The sequence below is a fragment of the Rutidosis leptorrhynchoides genome, chromosome 1 (genome assembly GCF_046630445.1).
Source record: "Rutidosis leptorrhynchoides isolate AG116_Rl617_1_P2 chromosome 1, CSIRO_AGI_Rlap_v1, whole genome shotgun sequence".
Classification (NCBI taxonomy): Eukaryota; Viridiplantae; Streptophyta; class Magnoliopsida; order Asterales; family Asteraceae; genus Rutidosis; species Rutidosis leptorrhynchoides.
In genome coordinates this window covers 294,196,594-294,205,967 of record NC_092333.1, presented here as the reverse complement: position 1 = coordinate 294,205,967, position 9,374 = coordinate 294,196,594, and positions in this window count along the sequence as shown.

Sequence of the window (9,374 nt, the reverse complement as noted above, 5' to 3'; positions counted from 1 at the left end):
ATGAGCCATAGACACTAACTAACACCATTTCAAGTCAAAAACACGAATTTAGAGAAATCTAGAGTTTTAGAAATGTTACCCAAACTTGATGATATTGGTATCAAAATGTAGAGGATGAAGAGAGGATCACGAAAATGTAATTTGTTTTGATGTTTGCTTCTCCAATCGGATTTAGATGATGATTTTATGTTTGAGGGTTTTGAGTTCAAAAATGGGAAGTAGAGAGAAAGAGGAGGATGAAGGTGGGAGGTGGAGATGAAATGAATGGATGTGGTAAGTGGGTTGACTAGTTGACCTAGTCAACTAGTTTGCCCATTTGGCAATCTCGGTCCCTCGAGTTTTAAAGCGGGTGCGGGAATTAACCCAACGAATATTTTAAAAACGTTCGAGTAACGGATGACTTTATAATTAGATAACGAGAATATTATGAACGTTAGTTAACGAAAGATACAAATTTGAATAACGAAAGATATAATATATAAAAAAAAGACGGTGTTAAAATAAATTAAACGGAAAATCACGGGATGTTACACTATAGATTTATTCTTGATTCAACGAGATGGATGTCCGTTCGCGACTTTTAGATGGGGTTAGAATCTGGACATAAGAATATTGGAATTAAACCACGGAACCAAGTGATTGATGGATTAAAGTACATGTCCTTGTATGAAGTGAGTGACTGTCCATATGGATTCGTGTTTGTCAACTCTCACTTCACAAAGATCTTCATCAGAGTCTCAGATTTCAAGAGATACTCAGACAGAATGTTGGGGTATGCTCTTAAATATTTAAGATGGAGACTGAACAACAAATGCTATTCAACTGAAGATAGCGAGATAGTCAAATATATCATGATAAGATTGAAGAGTCGTCTCAACACAAGAATGAGTATAAGGAGATATGAAAGGCTCACAGGATTCAAAACAAATATTCATTTCAGAGGAACAAAGTTCCTTTAGATGTTTCAAATAGGATTACATTATAATTTTCACATTTAACACTAATGGGGAGATTGTTAGGACCCCGAAATGTGTATAGTATTTGTGATGCCCCGTACAAAACCATCGTGTACGAATCATCAACAACAGGATCATTACAAGGTTAAGTACTACATGCTGTAATAAAAGAAGTTGCATTCACGATAAAAAGATGACGTCATAACCGAAGTCAATTGTTTTACACCAATAGTATGCTTCTACGAATAGCAAGCATGAATAAATGTATGTGACCCTTAGGTCGTTACAAAACATAGTTCAAAAGTATTAGAGTTTGAATGCAAGATAAACAGTTCATGCGGTGATAACACTAGAGCAGCGGGTGTCTACGGAAAGACTAGCACGACAGCGGAAGCAAATAACCTTAAGCACCTGAGAAAAACATGCTTAAAAACGTCAACACAAAGGTTGGTGAGCTATAGTTTAAGTATAACAGTATGTAAGGTAGGCCACGAGATTTTAGTGCTACAAAGAGCGTTTCAAAACAGTATGATAAAGTATATGTTAATCGTGGGCACTTGGTAACTAACTTAATATTTATACCCCCTGAAAGTACACTTGGCAAGTGCGTATGTTTACGAAGTATTAAACACTCATTAAATGCCAGCGCTACTAGCCCGAGTGGGGATGTCAAACCCCATGGATCCATATCTAAGATTCGCGTTCACCGGTTCTAAAACCAATGACTAAACGTTACCGAGCTAAAGGGAATGTTTCTGCCGTTATATAACCCACACATATATAAGTTTAAGTACTCGTGCCTAGTATGTAAAACATAAAATTTACATGTATTCTCAGTTCCCAAAATAAGTTAAAGTAAAAAGGGAATGCTATAACTCACAATGATAAAGTAGCGGTAAAGTATGACTCGGAAAGTAAGCAAGTAATGAAGGTTGTCCAAATGGGTCCTCAACCTAAGTCAAATAGTATTAAGTCAGTAAATCGTCCGAAAAGGTTTAAAAGTATGTAAATAAGGTCTTAAAGGTCATCATCATTCATCATTTAACAAAAGGTGTAAAGTAAGTTTCGTTTATGAAAGTAGTTTAAAACAAAGGCTGAGTTCGGTCAGTCACCACGGCCTCTACCCTTACTGAATTAAGGTGAGACCAGTGGCCTTGGCTCCGTATATGAGTCCTTTAGTTGTGGTAAAAATTCCAGAAGTAAACTCGTCTTCGTTTGACCGTGGCAACGGTCTAAGTGCGAGTAGGTCAGAATTTTCTACACAACGTTAAATGGACATAGTGACGATCGGAGGGCCATAAATCCTAAACCGTAACTCGGATTAAGACGAGTCCTATATGAAAAGTTATATACTCGAACAGAACTATTTGAAAATCATAATCACAACAGCCCATGTCTTACTGATAAGACCCAGAATACAGAAAACAGACAGGTCAGTAGGTTCCGGTGGTTCTTGGTGTTCGATGCTTATCACGGTTCTCATCCTTGATGCATGTAGCTTCAAGTGTACAACTCGTTGATGTGTTTGCATCATTTTCACAAAGGTTTGACCATCATAACCCAAGTGTAAGTCTAAGACAAGAAGCACAACTCACTTAAGTGTTGCAAGTGTTTTGATGAACCAAAGTTACATCAAAGTCTTAGATCTAACACATATATGAATTTTAAAACTAATAATAAGTTACAAACTTGAAAGTAAACTTATGAAATCAAGATCTTGAGTTGTAGAACATAGTTCTTTAGTTTGATCTTGAAGATCCAAGACTCAAAAGTCTAGATCTAACATAAGTGTACAAAGTTATAATTAAAGAAAGCTTATTTGTGTGTTCTTGAACTTTCAAGGTTAACTTTTAGTTCCAGGTTAATGAGATCAAAGTTATCTAGTAACATTTAACCAATAACAACCAACAAACATGAAATTAAAGTGCATAAAATGAAGACATAAACTAAGTAAACAAGTTAATTTGTTCATGGTTGTTCATACTTTAAAGATTCAAACCATAGTTTGATCTTTAAGAAAGTAAACTTTAAAGTTTACTAACATGACTTACAAGTATGAGTTTAACAACTATGAACTTACAACTTTTGATACATTAAGTGTAGGACATAAACTAGTAAGTTTATGTTCTTGTGTTCTTGAAAATACAAGATATAATGAAGAATGAAACTAGTAAGTTTGATTCTTGAAATTTGTAAGTAAATAATAAATAACAACAAGTAACAAAGTAACAACAACAACAACAACAAATCTCAAGTAATTAAACAACATCAAAGATCAAAAGATGATGATGATACATGTTTGTAATTCGGTTTTGTAAGAAAAGAAGAAGAGAAAAGAAGTTCCATTTACTTACAAGAAAGAAAGAAACCTTGAGAGAAAAGAGAGTAAAAATGAAAGCAAGTAAAAGTGTGTTTGTGAGAAATGAGGATTCAAGTAACAAGTAATGTAAAAAAAAAAGATTTGAATCCTCTCCCACCCATGGTATCCCACGGCTGCAGCAGAAAAAGGAGGGGGGAGGGAGTGTTCAATGGTTACTCATGTGTTAAAGCTTAAAAGTTGGATAATGAGGATGCATGCATGGGGATTATGTGTAAACTAGATTCCTAACAAGTTAACTAACTAGTTACAAGTCTAAGTAATACTTACACATGAAAGACATGGGCTAATGAAGTCCATTAAGATGTAGGGTGGGCTTCTAAAGTCCACTAATACTAATAAAGGCCCAAGTTCAATTAAAAGCCCAAGTATGCATGTAGTTAACAAGTTTATCCAATTAAAAGCCCAAGTACCTAACTAACAATTTTAGTTAAATAAAATGATTAATAAAACTTAATCATGAATGTAAATAATACTTAAAAATATTATTCGTGAAGTTTCGTGTCTCACAAAGACGTTTCGGGCAATTAAAGTCAAGTTCGGGCAATCATGGCCACATGTAAATGTAATAACATACATTCGTTAAATCACAAGTATTAATAATAATAATTATTAACAAATAAACGTTGGAAAAATCCAGGGTCGTTACATTACCCACCTGTTAAAGAAAATTTCGTCCCGAAATTTAAGCTGAGGTAGATGGAGGAGTCGGGAAAAGGTGAGGATACTTCCGCATCATTTGATCCTCTCGCTCCCAGGTAAACTCAGGTCCTCGTTTGGCATTCCATCGTATTCGGACGATCGGAATCTTGTTGCATTTCAAAGTTTTGATCTCACGATCCATAATCTCAACAGGCTCTTCCACAAAGTGGAGTTTGTCGTCAATCGTAAGTTCCTCAAGTGGTATGATAATTTCAGGTGCAGCAAAGCACTTCTTCAAGTTTGACACGTGGAAGGTAGGATGAACTGAGCTTAATTGTGCTGGTAGATCCAAACGGTATGCAACGGGTCCAACACGTTCCAAGATTTCAAAAGGACCAATGTATCGCGAGTTTAACTTTCCACGTTTTCCAAAGCGAATCACACCTTTCCAAGGTGCAACCTTCAACATTACACGATCACTAACGTTGAATTCAAAGTCTTTACGTTTAAGATCGACATAACTCTTTTGACGATCGCGGGCAGTCTTAAGTCTAGCTTGAATCTGAGCAATCTTCTCCGTGGTTTCGTGGACTACCTCGGGTTCGGTGATTTGCTTTTCGCCTACTTCGGCCCAACAAATAGGAGATCGACACTTACGGCCATACAATGCTTCAAAAGGTGCAGCATTAATGCTAGAGTGATAACTGTTGTTGTACGAGAATCGGCTAACGGCAAATGCCTTTCCCAAGCCTTTCCAAAATCAATGACACATGCACGCAACATGTCCTCCAAGGTCTGAATTGTTCGTTCACTTTTCCCGTCAGTCTGAGGGTGATAGGCAGTACTCATATCGAGACGAGTTCCCATGGCTTCTTGCAAAGAACGCCAAAATCTAGAAGCAAAACGGGGATCGCGATCCGAGATGATCGATAAAGGTACACCATGACAAGATACAACCTCCTTGATGTATAATTGAGCAAGTCTCTCCATCGTATCCGTTTCCTTCATCACTAGAAAGTGTGCAGATTTGGTAAGGCGGTCAACAATAACCCAAATAGTGTTGTATCCGCCCACCGTCTTTGGTAGCTTGGTGATGAAATCCATTGTGATCCTTTAACACTTCCATTGTGGGATTTCCGGCTGTTGAAGTAACCCAGAAGGTCTCTGATGTTCGGCCTTAACTTTCGAACAAGTCAAACACTTCCCAACATAAGTTGCAATGTCCTTCTTAAGATTCTGCCACCAATACTGTTCTTTAAGGTCGTGGTACATTTTGCCCGCTCCAGGATGAATCGAATACCTCGATTTGTGTGCTTCATCAAGTATAAGGTTCCGTAGATCTCCATAAAGAGGTATCCAAATTCTTCCGGCATAACATCGGAGTCCAGACTCCCTAACCTCGAATCGAGAGACAAGTATGTTCAAATGTTCGTGAGATAAATTCTCCTCCTTGAGAGCCTCATCTTGGGCTATTCTGATCTGGCTGTTGATGTTCGAATGGATGGTGATGTTCAGAGCCCTAACACAAAGAGGTGCCGTCCTCTCCTTTCGGCTTAAAGCGTCAGCTACAACATTGGCCTTGCCAGGATGATAGCGAAGTTAACAATCGTAGTCATTGAGCATCTCTATCCATTGATGCTGTCTCATATTCAGTTGCTTCTGATCGAAGATGTGCTGGAGACTCTTGTGATCGGTGAAGATAGTACTCTTAATTCCATACAAATAGTGTCTCCACAATTTAAGCGCAAAGACAACAGCTCCAAGTTCAAGATCATGCGTAGTGTAGTTCCACTAGTGAATCTTCAATTGGAGGGAGGCATAGGCAATAAATTTTGATCGTTGCATCAGTACACAACCAAAACCACTCTTCGATGCATCACAATAAACAATAAAGTTGTCACTGCCCTCAGGAAGTGATAGGATAGGTGCGGTGGTTAACTTCTTCTTCAAAGTCTGAAATGCTGATTCATGTGCGGGTTCCCAAATGAACTTCTTACCCTTGTGAGTCAGTGCGGTCAAAGGACGCGCAATCAGAGAAAATCCTTCAATGAACCTTCGGTAGTAACCGGCGAGACCTAGGAATTGGCAAATATGCGTCAGAGTAGTGGGGGTCTCCCACTTGCTGATGGCTTCAATCTTGGCGGGATCAACTTTGATACCCTGGTCGCTCACAACATGACCCATAAATTGAACTTCCTTCAACCAAAATTCACACTTGGAGAATTTGGCGTAAAGTTGCTCTTGTCTCAAGAGTTCAAGTACTAGTCGGAGGTGTTGCTCATGTTCTTCTTCGCTCTTAGAGTAGATGAGGATATCATCTATGAAGACGATAACAAACTTATCTAAGTATGGCTTGCAGACATGATTCATGAGATCCATGAACACGGCAGGTGCATTGGTTAATCCGAATGGCATCACGAGAAACTCATAATGACCATAACGAGTTCTAAATGCAGTTTTCATCACGTCACTTTCCTTAACCCTTAACTGTTGATAACCGGATCGTAAATCGATCTTTGAGTAAACGCTCGATCCTTGTAGTTGATCAAAAAGATCATTAATTCGTGGAAGAGGATACCGATTCTTGATAGTCAATTTGTTGAGTTCACGGTAGTCGATACACATATGGAAGGATCCATCCTTCTTCTTCACAAACAACACAGTGCGCCCCAAGGCGAGAAACTTGGTTGGATAAACCCTCGATCTAACAGCTCTTGTAGTTGACTCTGTAATTCTTGCATCTCGGAAGGTGCGAGTCTATAAGGTGCGCGAGCTACAGGTGCAGCTCCTGGCACTAAGTCAATCTGAAACTCTACGGCTCTCGGCGGCGGTAATCCAGGTAATTCTTCAGGGAAGACATTGGAGAATTTGTTCACAACTCGAACGTCGTTCACATCCTTCACCTCGGTTTCTACCTTTTTCACATGCGCTAGGACGGCAAGACGTCCCTTCTTCATAATCTTTTGCGCTTTCACGCAACTAATGAGGTTCAACTTCGAGGTACATCTCTCTCCGTAGATAACCAGTGGTTCGCCATCTCCTTGTGGTATGCGAAGTGCTTTATCTCCATAGATAATATCGGCCCTTATCTTGCTCAACCAATCCATACCAACGATCACGTCAAAACTTCCCAGTTTGATAGGTATCAAATCAATTTTAAAATCTGCACCAGCTATGTTGATAATAGCTCCACAACTAATATGGTCAACCTTTTCAAGTTTTCCATTGGCGACCTCGACAAGCATACTCTCTTTTAACAGGACTAAAGACCAATTAATCTTATCGCAAAAATGTCTACATACATAAATTCTATCCGCACCAGTATCAAACAAGACAGAAGCTAAAAGATTGTTGATTGTGAATATACCTATCACCAAGTCGGGATTTTCTCGGGCGTCCCTTGCATTAACATTGAAAGCTCTACCACGGGTTGGTCCGCCTTCTTTTCGCTTGTTTGGGTACGCATTTCTGAAATGGCCCGTCTGCCCGCATTCATAACACTTCTTCGGCCCTGTGGGGTTCGGCTTCCCATTCAAAGTGGTGACCTTGCAGTCCTTTCCGATATGCCCAGACCGTTGGCACTTCTCGCAGACAACATTGCAATACCCAGTGTGGTGTTTGTAACACCTCTTGCATTGTGTTAGGGTTCCCTTGTAGTTCGGGTTGGATTTAGTGTTGTTGTTGGGGTTGGGGTTTCCACCGTTGTTGTTTCCTCTAAAACCCTCATGTCGTTTCGCCGGGTTTTGATCATAGTTCCTTCCCCTGTTGTTGTTGTTGTTGTTATGGTTATCCCATTTGCGCTTCTCACTAGTACCCGCTTCAGACTTAGTTTTCTCCGGTTCATCGATGTTTATTTGATTCATCAAAGTATGCGCCATGCGCATCGCTTCGGGAACATTCGGTGGTTTGGACGAGGTGACGTTTCCCTTAATGCTCTTAGGGAGTCCCCAAAAGTACCGTTCCATTCGCTTGAATTCTGGGGTGACCATTGTCGGACACATCAGGGCTAGTTCCAAAAATCTCCTGTTGTAACCATCAAGGTTGTTCCTAACGGCCTTTAACTGCATGAATTCCATTTCCCTCTTTTGGATTTCAGTTCTCGGACAATACTCCTCAATCATGGCACATTTAAATTCTTCTCATGGCGTAGCATACGCCTCATCGATACCTTGTGCCTGTGCCATTGTGTTCCACCACGTGAGCGCGCCGTCAGACAGCGTGCAAGAAGCAAATTTGGTTTTGTTGTCCTCCGAACAGTTACTAACTTGGAATACTGATTCAATTTTCTCGAACCATCTGGTGAGACCAACCGGTCCCTCAGTTCCACTGAAGTTGTGTGGTTTACAGCTCTGGAATTCCTTGTAAGTACACCCATTTCGAACGGGTTAAATAACCGGTGGTGGTGGCGGTGGCGGTGGAGCTTGGGGTTGCATTTCCGCAATGGCTGCGGCTACACGTTCTTCGATCATCTCTTCAATTTGAGCAGCAGTAGGTGTGGATCGACCGTTAGCCATGGTGTTCTATACAAACATTTTGACTCAAGTCAAAATCCAGCATTCAATATATAATAGTATAGTATATAACAACCAACATGTAAACAGCACAACACATGTTAATTAAGTAACGCAAGTTGATACAAGTACCGCAAAACGCCATACAGTAACGTAAATAGAACACTTGTGCAAAAAGTAACATCACAAAGTTTCCATTCATTAATAATAAGTTTCATACCTCATGATAGATTCGTACAATACATAAGTGAAATATGAAACTACAACTATATTACATCATGAAATCTAATACAAAAGGTCCTACGGTGAAGGTGGGTGTAGGATGTCTAAAACCTGAGCCAACTGCTCCTCGAGCTCAGTAACCCGAGCTCGGAGGATTCCCACCTCCCTCCTCAGTTCCTCGTTAGAGGGAGATGGTGGGGCAGGCGGTGCAGGTGGTGCGGGTGGTGCCGGTGGTGCTGGTGCTGCAGACCGCACGAAACGGGGTGCAGACGTTCCGGCTCCAGAAATAGTCAGTATGTAACGGGGTGTCTTACGCACTTGTGGGTCGGCAGGGTACGACACAAGCCGCTTACGAGCAGTAACCCTACGACGCCGACCAAATGCGTCAGTGAAAGCACGGCCTTCGTTGATCCCCGAAATGATGGTACCGTTGAAGCGATACCGCTTCTTCGGTGGGATGGAGGGTGGCTGAATAGGTATATCAGCAGGGTCCTCGTCGTCACTAGAGTCTGATGAAGAATCATCTGATGAAGAATCGGCAGATGGTGAGTCATCTGAATCATGTGGTGGCGGCATTGGTGGCTGAACTGGCAGTTCGAAGGCGGCCAACATCTCTCTGTGTCTGCCTGGCGGAATCGGCACTAAACGTCCATTAGCAGTGCATCG